This window comes from Primulina eburnea, unplaced genomic scaffold (genome assembly GCF_022965805.1).
Source record: "Primulina eburnea isolate SZY01 unplaced genomic scaffold, ASM2296580v1 ctg358_ERROPOS102878, whole genome shotgun sequence".
Taxonomy (NCBI): Eukaryota; Viridiplantae; Streptophyta; class Magnoliopsida; order Lamiales; family Gesneriaceae; genus Primulina; species Primulina eburnea.
This window is the reverse complement of record NW_027331175.1, coordinates 84,595-102,878: the sequence shown is the minus strand read 5'-3', so window position 1 is coordinate 102,878 and position 18,284 is coordinate 84,595. Positions and strand designations below refer to the sequence as shown.

The window sequence follows — 18,284 nt, the reverse complement described above, 5'->3', positions numbered from 1 at the left end:
GATGATATGCACACACTCAACAAGAAAATGTCAATGGGGCGCTTGAAGGGTTTATGGCTTGGCTACTCAGATGCTCAAGTCAGTACAAGATTCATTAAGTAGAAAGAGAGTTTATTGAATGTAGTATAATACAATATCTCATGTCCCAAATGAATGAGCAAACTTGGGTATTTATAGGAGAGAAAATTGATGCGAACACGGATGGTCAGGCGCCAAGGAAAGCATGGGACCCTTTGGAGTTGCCGGAGGGACCAATCACGAGGGGACGATTAAAGAAGTTCAAGGAAGCGTTGCACGGACTTATGAGCAATGAAGAAGGATTTACAAGCAAGGGACAGAGTGCTGAAGGGTTTGTGGTGCATGGGATTGAGTTTGGAAGTCATAAGAACACCATTCAAGTGATGAAGGAAGAAAAGTGGAAGAATGCTTCGCGCCCGAGCGGTAAAAAACTACCGCCCGAGCGCCAGATGGACTGTCCAAGACGTGATTTCCAGAACACCCGGCGCTCGAGCGGCAACATTCTACCGCCCGAGCGCGAATAGTACAGAGACCTTGGCGCTCGAGCGGTAATAATTTACCGCCCGAGCGCGAGCCAGTTTCGGGAGATTCCTAGTTTCCTAGTTAGAGTTTTGATTATTTTGGTAACTAGATTTGCAATCTTTTTCTAATAAGTAGAGATATTTTCACGAAATTTGACACACTTTTCAGATTATTATTGATATTTTATCATTGTTCTTGAGTTTTCTCTCAAACAATTAAAGCTTTTGCTTTGTCAAACAAAATCAAACTTATCAAAGTTTTTAACTTTGTGGCGTTTGTCGATCGTGCTTGTGCGGATTGTCGTCGACTTGTTCTTCGAAGGTTCGTTATAATTTCGATTGTTTATCTCGTGATTATTTGTTGCTAGACTTTTCATAGTTTAGAGGTTAATATCACAACACACACACTTGATTCAAAAGATCGGGACAACAACGATTCTTTGTTTGTTTTGAATTGAGGGCGCGATTCGATCTTAATCGTGTTTGCTATTCATTCGTACAAAGATTCACATCATTTGGTATCAGAGCTTAGGTTCATTGAATTTCAAGTAAGTTATCTTGTTTTTAAATTGCAGATTTGTATTATTTCTTCGTTTGTTTTCAGATCTGTTTTGTTTTATCGTTCTTCGTATTTTTCGTGAATCTGTGATTCTCGAAAATTTGTTGGTGTCTTTTTTTTGGGATTTTCGAGTAGTACTCAGCCAAAAAAAAAGTACAAAAATTCCGAAAATTCACCATTATTTCTTTTTGATATCCTGTTCTATTTTCTCTAGAGATTCATATTCAGTTGCCTCTCACAATCAAAAAAAAATAGTTCATACATTCGAATTTCTTGTCTACACAGTCCAAGTGAGTCGGTCGCATTTGTCACGAGTTGAAACTTGATTTTTTGATTTACTCAAAATACAAAGCTTGACGCTCTTGAGAGAACCCTCAAATTTGAGTGACATTACTTGAGTGTGAGTGTTATTTCTTTGGAGTGACTAGTGAGTATTTGTTGTGAGCAAAAAAAATAAGAGAGGAGAGACGAGTGAATTTCTTTGGAGTGACCGTGAGCATTTGGGTGAGGATCATTTGTTTTATACTAACGTTTTCTTCCAGGTACAACTTTGAAATTAAATGGAGAGGGAGGTAGGAGATAGTTCGAATTCGGGGTTGTCCAAGGTCCAAATAGATGCGTTGTTTGGGGATTTTAGTAGGATGATGACGACCCAAATGGAGTCGTTGCATGAGAGGTTGGGTAAACTTGAGGTTAGTGTTAGTGGGGGTAAATCTAAGCCTAGGGATTTGGGTAGAGATGACGAGGAATATGATCTGGGAGGAGGCGATGAGAATCAAAATGAGAATTGGGGTAGGAATGGAAGAGGTAGAGGATTTGGGAGAGGAAAAAGGGAAGCCATGCGGGGTAGATATGAGGAGACTAGGGAAGATGGTCACATGGGTAGCATTAAGATGAAAATTCCATCGTTCCATGGGAAATCTGACCCGGAGGCATACCTAGAGTGGGAAAAGAGGGTAGAGTTCGTATTTGAATGTCACCACTACTCCGAACAAAAGAAGGTGAGGTTGGCGGTGGTTGAATTCTTAGACTATGCTCTCATTTGGTGGGATCAATTAGTGACCACTAGAAGGAGGTATAATGAGAGACCCATTGAGTCTTGGGATGAGATGAAGAGGCTCATGAGGAAGAGGTTTGTGCCCAATCACTATTATAGGGAGATGTTTAAGAGGTTACAAACTTTGAGGCAATGGTTGAAGAGTGTGGAGGACTACTATAAGGAGATGGAGGTAGTCATGATTAGGGAAAATACTGAGGAGGATAGTGAGGTGACCATGGCACGTTTTCTTTGTGGTTTGAACAGGGAGATTCAAAATCAAGTGGAGCTTAGGCACTACTTGGATCTAGACGAGATGGTGCAAATGGCCATAAAGGTGGAGCAACAACTCAAAAGGCGTGGAGTTGGCCGCACCAATCAAGGTGGGAGTTCGTCAACTTCTTGGCGACCAAACGTGATGAAAACAATTTGTGGACAAAGCCCAAGGTTGAGACTAAACAAGAGGCGCCTAAACAAGGAGTGCAAGGTAAATCTGAAACTTCTCTTAATCGAGCTAGAGATACTAGATGTTTTAGGTGTCAAGGGTTGTGTCATATTGCTAGTGAGTGTCCTAATAAAAGAGTGATGATTTTAAATGATTATGGTGAGTATGAGTCGCATAGTGAGGGTGATGATGATGATGAGATGCCTGCGTTAGAGGATCCTGATGAGGAATATGAGGCGGTTGTAGGTGAAGCATTAGTGACTAGGCGTATCATGAGTGCCCAAGTCAAGGAGGAGGAGACTAATCAAAGGGAAAACTTGTTCCATACTAGATGTTTTGTGAATGGCAAGGTTTGCATTCTTATCATAGATGCGGGAAGTTGTACTAATGTGGCTAGTAGTGAGATGGTAGAAAAATTGGGTTTACCTACATTAAAACATAGTCAACCATATAGGCTTCAATGGTTGAATGATTGTGCGGAGGTGAAGGTGAACAAACAAGTTTTGGTGTCTTTTTCTATTGGGAAGTATGTTGATGAGGTCTTGTGTGATGTTGTACCCATGCATGCATGTCATATTTTGTTGGGTAGACCTTGGCAATATGATAGGCGTGTGTCACATGATGGGTTCAAGAATAAGTATTCATTTGTCTTGAAGAAAGAAATCATTGTATTACTTCCTTTGTCCCCAAATCAAGTGTTGGAGGAGCATTTGAAAAAAAAAAAGAAGAGAGATGAGGCCGAAAGAAAGAGTGAAATAAAAAGTGCGGTGGCCTTGGAAAATAAAAAAGAAATGGCTGAAAAAAGAGTGACCAAAAGAGTGAGATAGCCATACAAAAGAAAAATGAGAGGAAAGAAAGTGAGAGGAAAGAAAATGAGAGGAAAGAGGCCAAAAAGAAGACATATATGGCCCAAAAAAGTGAGTTGAAACACTTGATGCACACACATGAACCACTTGTGTTGATTCTTTATAAAGAGGTCCTCTTTAACACAAGTGATATAGCCGGATCCCTTCCGGGCATTGTTGTTTCACTTTTGCAGGAATTTGATGATATATTTCCGGAGGAGCTACCTCAAGGGCTACCACCATTGAGGGGAATTGAACACCAAATTGATTTGGTGCCCGGGAGTGCATTGCCAAATCGTCCAAATTATAGGAGCAATCCGGAGGAGACCAAGGAGCTTTAAAAGCAGGTAAGTGAGTTGTTAGATAGGGCTTTTGTGCGTGAGTCCATGTCTCCTTGTGCTGTGCCTGTTTTACTAGTTCCTAAGAAAGATGGCTCATGGCGTATGTGTGTAGATTGTAGGGCAATTAATAACATTACCATTAAGTATAGGCATCCCATACCTAGACTAGATGATATGTTAGATGAATTGCATGGTGCTTGTATATTTAGCAAAATTGATTTGAAGAGTGGGTATCACCAAATTAGGATGAGAGAAGGTGATGAGTGGAAAACGGCTTTTAAAACCAAGTACGGGTTATATGAGTGGATGGTCATGCCTTTTGGCTTAACTAACACTCCTAGCACCTTTATGAGGTTAATGAACCATGTTTTGCGTGCGTACATAGGAAAATTTGTTGTGGTTTACTTTGATGATATTCTTGTGTATAGCAAAAACTTGGATGATCATGTTAGTCACTTGAGACTTGTACTAATCACACTAAGGGCTGAAAATTTATATGCTAACTTGAAGAAGTGTGATTTTTGTACTAGCAAACTTGTCTTGGTTTTGTGGTAAGCTCACAGGGTATACAAGTTGATGAAGACAAGGTAAGTGCTATTCGAGATTGGCCAACGCCTACAACTGTTGGTCAAGTCCGAAGTTTTCATTGTCTTGCAAGCTTCTATAGGAGGTTTGTAAAAGATTTTAGCACATTGGCAGCACCAATGACGGCAGTGATCAAGAAGAATGTTCCATTTCATTGGGGCGAGGAGCAAGAGAAGTCCTTCAATCTCATTAAGCAAAAATTAGTTAATGCTCCTTTACTTATTTTACCCGATTTTGCTAACACCTTTGAAATTGAATGTGATGCTTCAGGTGTAGGTATTGGTGGCGTGTTGATGCAAGGAGGAAGGCCGGTGGCTTACTTCAGTGAAAAGCTCAATGGGGCAGCGCTAAACTATCCTACGTATGACAAGGAGTTCTATGCGCTTGTGAGGACTCTTGAGACGTGGCAGCATTACTTGAGGCCTAAAGAGTTTGTGATTCATACGGATCATGAGTCTCTAAAGCACCTCAAGGGGCAACAAAAGCTGAACAAGCGGCATGCCAAGTGGGTGGCATTCATAGAGACATTCCCCTACGTCATCAAGTACAAGCAAGGTAAGGAAAATGTAGTGACCGACGCACTATCACGGAGGTATGTGCTTTTCTCTACTTTGGAATCTAAAATCTTGGGGTTTGAGCTTGTTAAAGAATTGTATGTGCTAGATGATGATTTTAAAGAAGTGTTTGAAACTTGTATGCATGGTCCACATGATAAATTCTACTTGCATAAGGGTTTCTTGTTTAGAGAAGATAGGTTGTGCATCCCTAGATCATCTATTCCTGAATTACTTGTTAGGGAGGCACATGGGGGTGGCTTAATGGGACACTTTGGTGTGACTAAAACTTTAAATGCTTTGCATGAACATTTTTATTGGCCACACATGAAGCGTGATGTTGAGCGTATTTGTGAGAAGTGCATAACTTGTAGACAAGCTAAGTCTAGGACACTACCACATGGATTATATACACCACTTCCCGTCCCTAGTGAACCTTGGGTTGATATCTCTATTGACTTTGTTTTGGGGTTACCTAGGACAAAGAAGGGGAGGGACTCTATATTTGTTGTTGTGGATAGGTTTTCTAAGATGGCACATTTTATTGCTTTTCACAAGACTGATGATGCCTCTAACATTGCGGATTTGTTCTTTAGAGAAGTCGTTAGGTTGCATGGCATGCCTAGCACTATTGTGTCGGACCGTGATGTTAAATTCTTAAGTTACTTTTGGAAAACACTATGGGCTAAACTTGGCACTAAATTACTGTTTTCTACGACCTGTCATCCTCAAACTGATGGTCAAACTGAGGTAGTTAATAGGACGTTAGGAACTTTATTACGTGCTATTCTTAAAAAGAACTTAAAGAATTGGGAAAATTGCTTGCCATTTGTTGAGTTTGCATATAATCGTTGCGTGCATTCTACTACTATTTATTCGCCATTTGAAATTGTGTATGGTTTTAATCCTTTAACTCCATTGGATTTGATGTCGTTACCTATGAGTGAAAGGTTAAACATAGATGGAAAAAAGAAAGCTGAATTTGTTAGGAGTTTGCATGAAAAGGTCAAGGCCAATATTGAAAAGAAGAATGAGCAAAATGCCAAGCAAGCAAACAAGGGAAGGAAGAAGGTGATATTTGAGAAGGGAGATTGGGTGTAGTTACACTTGAGGAAGGAAAGGTTCCCCGAGAAGAGACGTTCAAAACTATTACCTAGGGGCGATGGACCATTTCAAGTCCTTGAAAGGATCAATGACAATGCCTACAAACTCGATCTACCAGGTGAGTATAACGTGAGTTCTACTTTTAATGTTAGTGACTTGTCGTTGTTTGATGTAGGTGACGAGCTGGATTTGAGGACAAATCCTTTTCAAGAAGGGGAGGATGATGCGAACACGGATGGTCAGGCGCCAAGGAAAGCATGGGACCCTTTGGAGTTGCCGGAGGGACCAATCACGAGGGGACGATTAAAGAAGTTCAAGGAAGCGTTGCACGGACTTATGAGCAATGAAGAAGGACTTACAAGCAAGGGACAGAGTGCTGAAGGGTTTGTGGTGCATGGGATTGAGTTTGGAAGTCATAGGAACACCATTCAAGTGATGAAGGAAGAAAAGTGGCAGAATGCTTCGCGCCCGAGCGGTAAAAAATTACCGCCTGAGCGCCAGATGGACTGTCCAAGACGCGATTTCCAGAACACCCGGCGCTCGAGCGGCAACATTCTACCGCCCGAGCGCGAATAGTACAGAGACCTTGGCGCTCGAGCGGTAATAATTTACCGCCCGAGCGCGAGCCAGTTTCGGGAGATTCCTAGTTTCCTAGTTAGAGTTTTGATTATTTTGGTAACTAGATTTGCAATCTTTTTCTAATAAGTAGAGATATTTGCACGAAATTTGACACACTTTTCAGATTATTATTGATATTTTATCATTGTTCTTGAGTTTTCTCTCAAACAATTAAAGCTTTTGCTTTGTCAAACAAAATCAAACTTATCAAAGTTTTTAACTTTGTGGCGTTTGTCGATCGTGCTTGTGCGGATTGTCGTCGACTTGTTCTTCGAAGGTTCGTTATAATGTCGATTGTTTATCTCGTGATTATTTGTTGCTGGACTTTTCATAGTTTAGAGGTGAATATCACAACACACACACTTGATTCAAAAGATCGGGACAACAACGATTCTTTGTTTGTTTTTGAATTGAGGGCGCGATTCGATCTTAATCGTGTTTGCTATTCATTCGTACAAAGATTCACATCATGTTGTTTAGCACAGCTTTTCACCCACAGACAGATGGTCAGTCCGAGAGAGTTATCCAGATTTTGGAGGATCTTCTTCGTGCATGTGTTCTTGATTTCTCCGGGAGTTGGGAATCAAAGCTACCATTGGTGGAGTTTACCTATAACAACAGTTTTCAGTAGTCTATCGGTATGACTCCATACGAAGCACTGTACGGTCGCAAGTGTAGATTTCCTATTCATTGGGATGAAGTAGGGGAGAGATCAGAGTTGGGTCCGGAGATTGTACAGCAGGCTGCTGATGTAGTAGTCAAGATTCGTGATAGGATGAGGACTACTCAGAGTAGACAGAAGAGTTATGCGGATCAGAGGAGGAGAGATTTAGAGTTTGCTGTTGGTGACCATGTTTTCGTGAAGATTGCACCGATGAAAGGTGTCATGCGGTTCGGGAAGAAAGGAAAGCTCAGCCCGAGATTTATTGGGCCATTTGAGATCCTCGACAGAGTTGGAACATTAGCTTATCGTGTTGCTCTTCCGCCGAATCTGGCCTGAGTACACAACGTGTTTCACGTCTCCATGCTGAGGAAGTATATGGCGAATACATCGCATGTCTTGAACTTTGAACCGTTGCAACTTACTCCTAATTTGTTTTATGAGGAAAGACCAGTGCAAATTTTAGACATGCATGAGAAAAAGCTTCGGAACAAAATGGTCAAGCTGATGAAAGTCAAGTGGCTCAATCATTCGTAGGAGGAAGCTACATGGGAATCTGAGCCAGAGATGAAGAGTCGATATCCCGAGTTATTGGTAAGATTTAATTTCGGGGACGAAATTTCTTTTAAGGGGAGGAGAGTTGTAGAACTCGAAAATCAGATTACTTATAAGCCATGCATAATTTCTATTATTTAAATTAAAAATGAATATTTTACATATATATAAAGTGTTTTAATTATTTTAAAAGTAGATGTTTAGTTTTATCCATTTAGGATAAATACGCGAGGTCGGACCGGAGTTTGGAGATTAGAGATAAAATTAATAATAAGGAAGATAATCCTAAATGTAATTAAGTCAAAGAATAATTTAATTTAAAGAAATAGAATGCTTTAGAATTTATTTAATTAATTGGAGCTAAGCGGGTAAATAAATTCTTTAGGTTAATGTATAATTAAAGCTTAAATAAAAATATGTAAACAAAGGGGGATGAATTAATATAGGTCAAATATATTCAAGAAATTAAACATAACCTTAAACATTTAAATTTGAAGACATGTATGCCATGCAATATTCTAAGCAAGATTCTAAACTAAATTAAATTATTTATGCTTTTAAATATATATAATGAAGGTTTAAAATCCTAAACAATTAAAATGCAAGGTTTAAATAAAAATATACAATGAAAATTAGTATTAATGACCAACATTTAAAATAATTCAAATGGTTAATAACACCCTATTCAAGCCATCTCTAATTTTATTTTTGTGGTGTAATCATCTCCCCATTTTAATGCACTAATTATAATCAAATACAAGAATACACCTTATTCCTTCCTCAAGTTATTCTACTAGCAAGTAACGTGAATAGGCATAAAAAAAAAATGAAGAACAACAATCGGCTAGCAAGAGGAAGGAGAAACAATGCAAACACATTCAAATTCTCACTTGTAACTCTCATTTTAATGTATATTATGAACCCTTTAACACCACTATTAACATTTATCTTCCTTACCTACATATTCTACATCCTATATACTCAAAAATATCAGAAGTTCAGCAGCTAAAGTATCGGCAAACTGGAGGAGAAAAGTGAATCAAAAACCACTCAAATTCTTGAGTTGTAACCTCCCACCTTAATGCATATTATGGCTACTTTAACCCCTCTTATTACACCCACCTTTCTTGTCTATCATAGCAACACCCTGACCTTCGAAAATTAGCAGAAAACAGCAGCTAATAATCGTGAAAGCAAGAGCAAAACAGTAGGAGAACAAGAGGAGAAATCCAACTCGGTTCCGTCGCGGCGTATTGTCGTTTTGATTTGTTTTGTGTCAAAAAAAATTCCAGGCATGTATATATTATTCCTTTGCTCTACAATCAAGTTATATTAGCTATTTTAAATCAAAATATGTTCATAAATCAAGTGAAAAAACCATTTTTGACAGCAACACTTTCGAAAAAAATCTGTACAACACCTAGGCATTTGGGTTGTGCTTCACGGTTGCTTTAATCTTGTTGGTTTCGGGAGTGTTTTGTTTCCAGGCAACCAAGTCTGCTGTTAGACATGAATTAGAATGTGTGAGGATGTTATTGGTCCGTTGGTTTGCACCCACACACTCACAAATAAAGGAATGACATCAACATTTTCAAAACTACAGATTTGAGCTTCGTTTTTGGTTCTTGGGTGGTTAAGGGAAGTATTCGAATCTTGGTTGTCCCAGGGACTGTAGACATGGTTAGAACCATCCCTTAACATGTCTGGGACGTGACCAAGGTGTCCTTTCCAAGATTGGTACACGGATCCTTCAGAATTTCACAACAACAACACAAATGCATTTCGGTTTCTTCAAATTCTGTGTATATGCCCTTTCGGGTTTTGGATGTTGTATGGATTATGGTTAGCTCCTAGCCTGTAGCCATGGTTCATACAACACTTCATCATGTTTAGATTGAGCCATGGTTGATGAAATGGCCACTGGAATGACCCACGACAGTAAAACAACTCAATTCATTTCATTGCACAGATTTGGTGCACTCGGTTGATACCTTCGGTTGTCTTAGGTACTGGCGTGGGTTGTGGTTGGATTTTAGCCCTTAGCCATGGTCCAAGTTATGCCTTAGAATGTTGGTAAGAGTCTCTGGTTGGTGGTTCAAGCCAATGGTCATGAAATTTCGAATTTTTCCCCTCACACGCCCAATAGCAGCTGCTGTAAATTCTGTTGGTGACAACAACTTTGAGTTCGGTTTCAGGAGGTGGTTTGAGTTCTTGGTTGGCTTTTAGCCCATGGCCTTGGACTGGACATTACCTCAATGAGTTAAGAAAGTCGTGTTTTTGGCCGTTCGTGATTTGGTCGAATTTAGAGGTCGTACGAGAATTTACGGCGAAAGGTGCCAAAAAGACTCTCGAAAGAGCGTTTTATGTTTTTGGATTCCTTTCACCTATTTTCGCGTGTTACAGTTATTATGCATATTTTTCAGTATCTTTGGGGTATTTTTTAATCATGGTTAAACACCGGTTTAATGTTGGTTCGGGTTGGTACGAAGCCATGGTTAAAAATCAAGTTGTTGGTTTGAATCGTCTCGTTTTTGGTTCTATTGTTAAAATTTTGTCAAGTTAAGATTTATTGCATGTGTCACATATTAGTAGTAAGTCGCAGCAAGCCTGGGAACGATCCAACTCATCCGGTAAAAATAAGGTTATAATTATATTACGTGCATAAAAATATAAAATGTTTATTTTTGAGATACATGCTATATGTCTTGTGGCCACCTTATGCTTATGGGTTTGGAAGTCGGTAGGAACAACCGAGGTCCTCTCCGCCCGGTGACTTACGACCGTTTATGATTATGTATGGGTACGGACATCCAGTCCAAGGGCTGTGATTGATCTCTACCGCCCAGTATACTGTGGTTTAGTCTGATCAGACGCTTATGCTATGTTATGAGCCACTTGCTTAGAAACATTATCTCTACCAGAAAATTATGATATGTTATGACAGAGCTCTATTGAGCAAAGCTTTTACGTATGATTTTTAGATATGCACGTAGTTATAATTATTCACGATACAATTTTCACCATGCGCTTTACGATACGTTATTTTTACGTGCATGCGATTTTATGATATATTTACTTGTTAGTCACTATATATACATGTTGAGTTTTTAGACTCACTAGACTTGATTGTTGTAGGTATTGATGAGGCCGAGACTGCGGGTGGAGACCAGTGAGCGATCTTGCGACAACAGTAGTCAACCCGAGGACCTCATGATTTAGTTTATGCACTTTTTAATATTCAAACTCAGTTTTAATACGTTGGATTATTTTAAATTGATGCTTACGTTGGATTATTTTTAAATTGTTGGTTGAAAACATTATTCGCTTCCGCTATTATTTTAAAGTAAAAAATTATTTACATGTTTATTTTAATTAAATGAGACAAGATAATTATTTATTTAGAAAATTTTTAATAATTTCGCAAAATTATGAATACAAAATACGGGCCTTTACAAAGAAGGATATAGGCCGCTCGAGTTCGAGACTAGTATCTGCGATGCGAGTACCATGTTTCATTGGTATGGGACATTGTGATGTCCGAACATGCAAATAGGTGCTCCTTGCAGAGTGCACTGAACAACCCACCATAAAAGACTTTCCAAGTAGTTCTCACTTATCGAGTGGAAACGTCATAGTTTATGGTTGTACATTATTAGTCCTTGTGACCCGAGACAACATTGAGACTCTATATGTTAGCATTGCACTTTGACTTGTTTACCGATTCTCATGGGTTCATAAGGCGGCAAGGTTGGGTGTTTTGTCGAAACATATAGGAGTCGATGCATTGTAGTCGGGGATTCACCGCTTACCTTCGGGTATGGATATCCTATGTGATCTCATGTATATATAGTTTGAAATCTCTGATCAAATTATGGCGGTAATTATAAAAGGGGTTTCATAGATTACACCATCGATGCAACTACGACATGACACATAGTATCGATTCATCGACAACTCTCGATATACTAATAGTTATCGAATCGGTCGAGATATATGAGATGAAGGGACTGTACTGTACGCTAACCATAATTGAATGGTTCTTGCAGGCACTATCATTTGATACCTAGGGAATCATGTAAGTGATGCTGCTAGGCATTTAACATGATTGGTTGGGTGCTATCAGACTTGAGTTCTGACATTCTTATTATCAAGGAGTTGCTAATTAAAGAATGGAGCAATTGGGGTATGCGAATATAAGGACATGTTTAGTCCGAATCACATTAAGATGTGAACCCACGGCTAGTTGTATCAATGAACCATTGAGGGTCACACAAGTTCTAACCTTTTAAATCCCGTTGAAAGTGAAAATAGTTCAATGTGTTGAACGGCTTATAAAGGAGTTTAAAAGCAAAAGGAAAAATTAGAAGTATGAATTCTATAAGGGAAGTGTAACTTTTAATTTGAGAAAGTGTTCCTAAATTAAAAGTTGGCCAAACAAATAATGTATTTGAAAATTGTGATTTTCATAAACATTATTATGGATTAAATTAAATTAATTCAAGTGTTGAATTAATTAAACACTAATGGACCTAGTAGAGTCCAAATAATTAAATTAATTCAAGTGTTGAATTAATTAAACAATATTGGGCTTTGTAGAGCCAAATTAGAAATAATTATTAAACAAGTGGGCTTGAGTAAAATCAAGTAAAGTTTAAATGGACTCAAATGTGTTTGAGACATTTAAATAAAAGTTCATGGGTCTTGTAATTGTTACAAGCCCAAATAGAATTGCATGCTTGGGAGGTGAAGGGTTGGAGGAAACTTTTGAGTTAATGGCATGGCATGCATATGCAACTTTTTTCTATCACTTTTTCAAGCACCAAGAAAAGTCTTCCAACCCTTTTTCTCTCCCCTCTTGGCCGAAATTTGTTGCCTAATTCCCTTCAATTTTGTTCTTCAATTGTTGAAGAAAGCATATTCTTCTCAAAAGAAAAATGCCTTACATTTTCTAGTGCAAGTGTAAGGTTGATTTAACTTGTTGGTGGTGGACCTTATTTGAAGGAAGGAGTCCAAAAACAAGGAAAGCTTGTAGAGGGTCAACCAATCAAGAGCCAAGTTGTTTACAACTTGGTTTGAGCCAATAATCAATCTTTGTGATTGATAAGTAATTTTTCTAAACTTACTATTAATATCATTTTGTGTTTTTCGTATTTGCTACATACTATAGGATTGAGGTGTTCGATTTTTGCCCTTGAAATTTTTTTTGAAACTTCTGTTGCGCATTCGAGCACCTTAATCGACCCCTTTTCAAAAGTATGCCACTATTTCAGTTTTTTTCTTCATCTAATTCATCTCCTCTCAATTCAGTAATGACAGTGGCTTCCAAAAGGTCCTTAGTAGCATCCTGCAAATAGTTACACGCAAGAGAATCAAAAGCATTAATTCTAAAACAACTATCAAAATGCAGTGTGTGCTTAAGTGAGTTAAAGACGTCAAAAGTAATCTCCTCTTCCCTCACTCTCAATCTCAACTGCCCTTCTTGTACATCAATTAGGCCTTGCCAGTTGCAAGCAATGGCCTCCCCAATATCAACGGCGTCTCTATGTCCTCCTCCATGCAAGCACCACAAAATCTGCAGGAAAAATAAATTTGTCCACTTTCACTAGCACATCCTTGATAACTCCTCGCGGATACTTGACAGATCGGTCTGGTAGTTGTATGACATCCTCGTTGGCTTAGGTTCTCCCAATCCAAGTTTCCTAAACACTAACAAAGGCATGAGGTTAATGATCGCACCAAGATCACATAAGACTTTATGAAAAACAACATCATCAATCATGCAAGGAATAGAAAAACTTCTTGGATCCTTAAGTTTCGGTGGGATCTTGTTTTGCACCAAAGCAGAGCAATTTTTAGTTAGATTTACCGTCATGTCATCCTCTAATTTTCTCTTGTTTGCTAAGATGTCCTTTAAAAATTTTGCATAACTAGGCATTTGCATCGAAGAATCGGCAAAATGAATATTGATATGCAATTTTTTAAATATCTCAAGAAACTTACTGAATTGCGCATCAAGTTTTGATTTTTTCAATTTTGCAGGGAAAGGAGGAGGTATAACAATTTTTGATTGTGCAGTGGGTGCTGGTGTAGAGTTAGAAAACTTACCTTTGGATGTATCAGTCTATTCATCTGATATTTGATTTTATCTTTTATTCTAGACTCTAAAATTTTCCCACTCATCAACTCGATGGCCTTCACTTGCTCTTTTGGATTGGTCTCAGTGTCACTTGGCAAGGTGCCCGGCTCTCTACTTGCTATCATCTTAGCTAACTGTCCAATCTGATTCTCTAGCCCCTTTATCGATGCATCTTGGTTTTCGAGTCTAGTTTCAGTGGACGAGATAAACTTATACATCATTTGCTCCAATTAGACTTTTCTTCTCTAGGGGGTCAGATCTGTACATCGATTGTTTTCCATATGGTTGTTCTCCCTGTGGTCGATTCTGACTGTTTTGACCACCCCATGAGAAGTTGGGATGTTGCCTCCATCCATGATTATATGTGTTCGAATACAGATCATTAATTGGACATTTTTGAACTCCCACTTGATTCACTGGTGCCTCTTCTTGCACATAAAAAGGATTTCCATCTTGACATTCCTTCGCAAAGTCTTCACCTCCACACTTATCACATAATATCTCTTGAAGACGCATAGCCATGCCACCCATATTCAAACTGTCCAATTTCCTGTTCAAGACATCAAGTTGCACAGTAATAGCAGAAAATCCAGTTACATGGTGAAATCCTGCACTTCTCCGCTGGTTGTTCCTTTCAGATTGAGAATGATAGCTGCCAGCAGCCATTTCCTCCAACAACTCATATCCTTCTTCGGCAGTCTTTCTCATTAGGTTTCCACAAGCAGCAGCATCTCTTATTGTAGAGCCCAAAATCAGTGCATGTAAAACCCATGGATGTATTTAATGGTTAAATCATTTATTTAAATTTAAATTTATTTTTAATAATGCACGATTTATTTAAATGCATTATTTTAAATTATTTACGTTTTTGTGATGCACGATAAAAATATTTTTCTGAGTTCATGTTACATGCGATTATTCGATGCAGGATCGAGAAAAAGAGACCGACGACGATTTTGGCAATCTAAAATGAGGTATTTTATTTTAAATTAGGATTGGGGCATTTTAAATGTTTTATTTAATTTTTAGCATTTTAAAAGCCTAATTTAATTATTAAGTGATTTTATTAATTTTAAACTTTTAAAGATGTGTCACTTGTGCATTTTATTTTAAAGTAGAGGTGTTAGAAAAGTTAGTATTAGACTAGTATTATTTTATTATTAATTATTTACCCATGTATGATTATCCCCTAATTAGGCAATTAATTATTTTAATTAAGCTATTTTCCCCACATAAAACGCATGCACACACACTTACACACACACCCTTACACGTTAGACACACACACACACACAATTCTCTTGTGTTTTATTTTCATTTTTTTGAGAGCAAGAAGGTTAGGAGTCTTGGAGTATCAGCAGCCGCCCCTTCCCCTAGGTTTTTCCAGCAAGTTTTCGTCACTCTTCTTCAAGAAAATCGTGCCACGTTCGTCCCGGATCAACCCTCACTTCCTTCCCGCTTCGGTATCGTCGGTTCGGTAAATTTTAATATAAAAAAGGCATGTATAACATGTTGTTTCTGCATCGATCTTGTTATATTACGTGTTGTGATGTTTATTATGCGTGAGATCCATGTATGTTGTGACAAAGTTTGAGCAAAAAAGTTTGAAATGATTTTTGGATCAAACTTTTCAGATCTAAGAATGTGTCTGCTGTCATTTCGTATGCTGCAAATTTTCAGTCGCTTATTTTGAAAAACTTTCACCATATAAAACGTAGAACTTTTTGATACCTTCGATTTGACGGTAAATTCAAAATATTTTGATAAGAATTGAATGAGTTACAATCATTTTTGTGGGACTGCTCAAACTGTTTTTTTTTTAAAATGTGTTCTTGTCATGTTCTTGGAAATTTCTTGTTGTAGGCTTCTTTGGGGGATCGTTGGGGGTTCCTTGCTATGTTTAGGAGTGTCCAATGGGGTGATCATGTGAATTTTGAGGTGTTCTCTCGGGTTGGTGAGGTTGTGCATGCATTAGAAGTCATAAGGAACTCTTGTGCAGAATTTTGGGTTGATTCGCGCAGAACTAGCGCCGCAGCACTGCCAAGTGCGTACCAGCAGCGCTTCGGCGCTGCTGCTACGCACCTGGCAGCGCTGCAGAGCACCGCCTAGTCTCCAGACTGGCGCTGCACTGCAGTGCCTAGGCGCTGCTTCAGGCTGATTTTAGGCTTCGAATTTAAGTGCTCTTGCTTCCTTTGGGTACTATTAAGTCGTTATGTCCTAGTGTACTAAAACTTAATTTAGATGTTATGAACTTTGATTGGGGAACGTTGAACTATGTTTTAGGCAAGGTCCGTGCCTTCTATTGTGTGGGGAAATCATACGTCTTGGCAAAATTTTTTCGGGGTTGAGTCGGGGGTTTGCATTTTGTTTATCACGGTCAAGTCCCGAGAATTTCTTGAAGGTCATAAGCTAGTAAGTCAATAGGTGATGCATTTGATATGCATGATTAAGTTGTGGAATTTAAAGTTCATGGTATCGTGTTAGCATGTGCAGCAAGGACCCGAGCGAGATCCAACGAATCCCTCATGGCCAAGCAAGTATGTTCGACGTGCACAAGAAAATATTGTAAGTTTTGAGGTATGCTAAATGTCTTATGACCAAATTATGTATGGAATTGGAAGTCGGTGAACGTAGCCGATGACCTCTCCACCCCGATAAAGCATGACCTGGTTTAGATCAGGATTGGAAAGCGGTAAAGCATGACCAGGGATCAATCCACCCGTTAAAGAATGAATGGGGATCTCATGTATGTGATAGTGGACTTTCCCTGTCAGCCCAGTACTGTGATTTAGTCTGATCAGACACTTTTATGTATGAGTCACTTGCTTTGAAATATCTCTATGCAAAATGATGTTATGTATGTTCAAGTATGTAAGAGAAAAGCATGTTTATGAAAATTTTATGAGATTGGCATGCCTATGTTTATGTTATTACATTCAAGTTCAAGTTTAAATTTCAAGTATGTACGTTCTATTTTAACGATGCATGTGGTTTTATTCGTATTACTTGTTACTTCCAGTTTATACGTGTTGAGTTTTTAGACTCACTAGACTTAATCGATGGAGTTGAGGTAGATGTCGAGGAGACTAGGGGTGGGGACCAAGGAGCTGGCTTGCACTGAGCAGGAGGCTAAACCCGAGGACCGCCCATGTTTTAAGATTTTATGCATGACGATTTTAATACAATGATTTTATGAAATTGTTTGTTTGAGTGTTTACTTTTGCAACTTTGCTGGTACTTGTTTTTATTTCAAACTTTGTTAGATGAATAGATTATTTTATCACAAATTTGAAAGTTTATTTCTCGTTTAAGAAAAATTTTATATTTTCGCAAATTTTAAAAGTACGGTACGTTACAATCATAGTACGATTAGGAGTAAGCAAGCCATAATAAAAGGTTTGAACGACTAACCCAAGTGGCAATTCATGATGTGGGCATCACCGCAATAGATCTTTGAAACGCTCGCATGCCTCATATAAAAACTCTTGCTCGAATTGGGCAAATGTGGTGATATCTTCCCGCAACTTCATGGTCTTAGATGGAGGAAAGTATTTAATAAAAAATACTTTTGCCATGTCCTCCCATGTGGTGATCGGACCTACAAGAAAATGATTCAACCATGCTTTAGCTTTGTCACATAAGGAGAAAGGAAATAAACGCAACATAACAGCATCATCAGAAACTCCATAAAATTTAAAAGTATCGCAAATTTGAAGAAAATATGCGATGTGAGTGTTTTGGTCATCTAATGCAGATTCTACAAACTGGACTGTATTCCGAATCATCTGAATTATAGCTGGCTTGATTTCGAAGTAGTTTGCCTTCACAATAAGCCTCACAATGCTGGGGCGTTCACCATCGAAAGAAGGCTGGGCATAGTCTAGCATCGGTATGCAGTGTGGAACCTCAACATGTCTATCTTCATGGTGTTCCTCCTCATGCTCGTGCTCGTGCTCGTGCCTCTCCATCAGTTCCTTCAGTCTCTGATGTTGACTTCTTCTGGGGAAAGTTATTTCAATTTCAGGGTCAAACTGCTCAAGCTCCACGTCAAGTGAATTTGGCATGCACTAGAAAAGATACCTAGAATAGAATATGGAGTGTTAGCTCCAGAAAAATAAAACAATTCTAAAGAAATTAAGTAAAATAAAATTGTGAATTAACAGTCCCTGGCAACGGCACCAAAAACTTGATCGATCAAAACTTGCACCATAAAATTCTTGGTCAAAATTAATAATATTCATGCTCGAAATAATCACAAGTGCAAAATATCAAGTTAAAATATAATGTACTAGAGTACGAGTATCGT

General features: G+C 38.5%; 1 non-coding gene across 1 annotated transcript; it reads left to right on the top strand.

The window, feature by feature from the left end:
- The first annotated feature begins 17,398 nt into the window (after positions 1-17,398).
- LOC140820992 (small nucleolar RNA R71) lies at positions 17,399-17,504 on the top strand. The gene has a single exon (XR_012115615.1). It is a non-coding gene; the product is annotated as a small nucleolar RNA R71 (small nucleolar RNA).
- Positions 17,505-18,284: the final 780 nt, after the last annotated feature.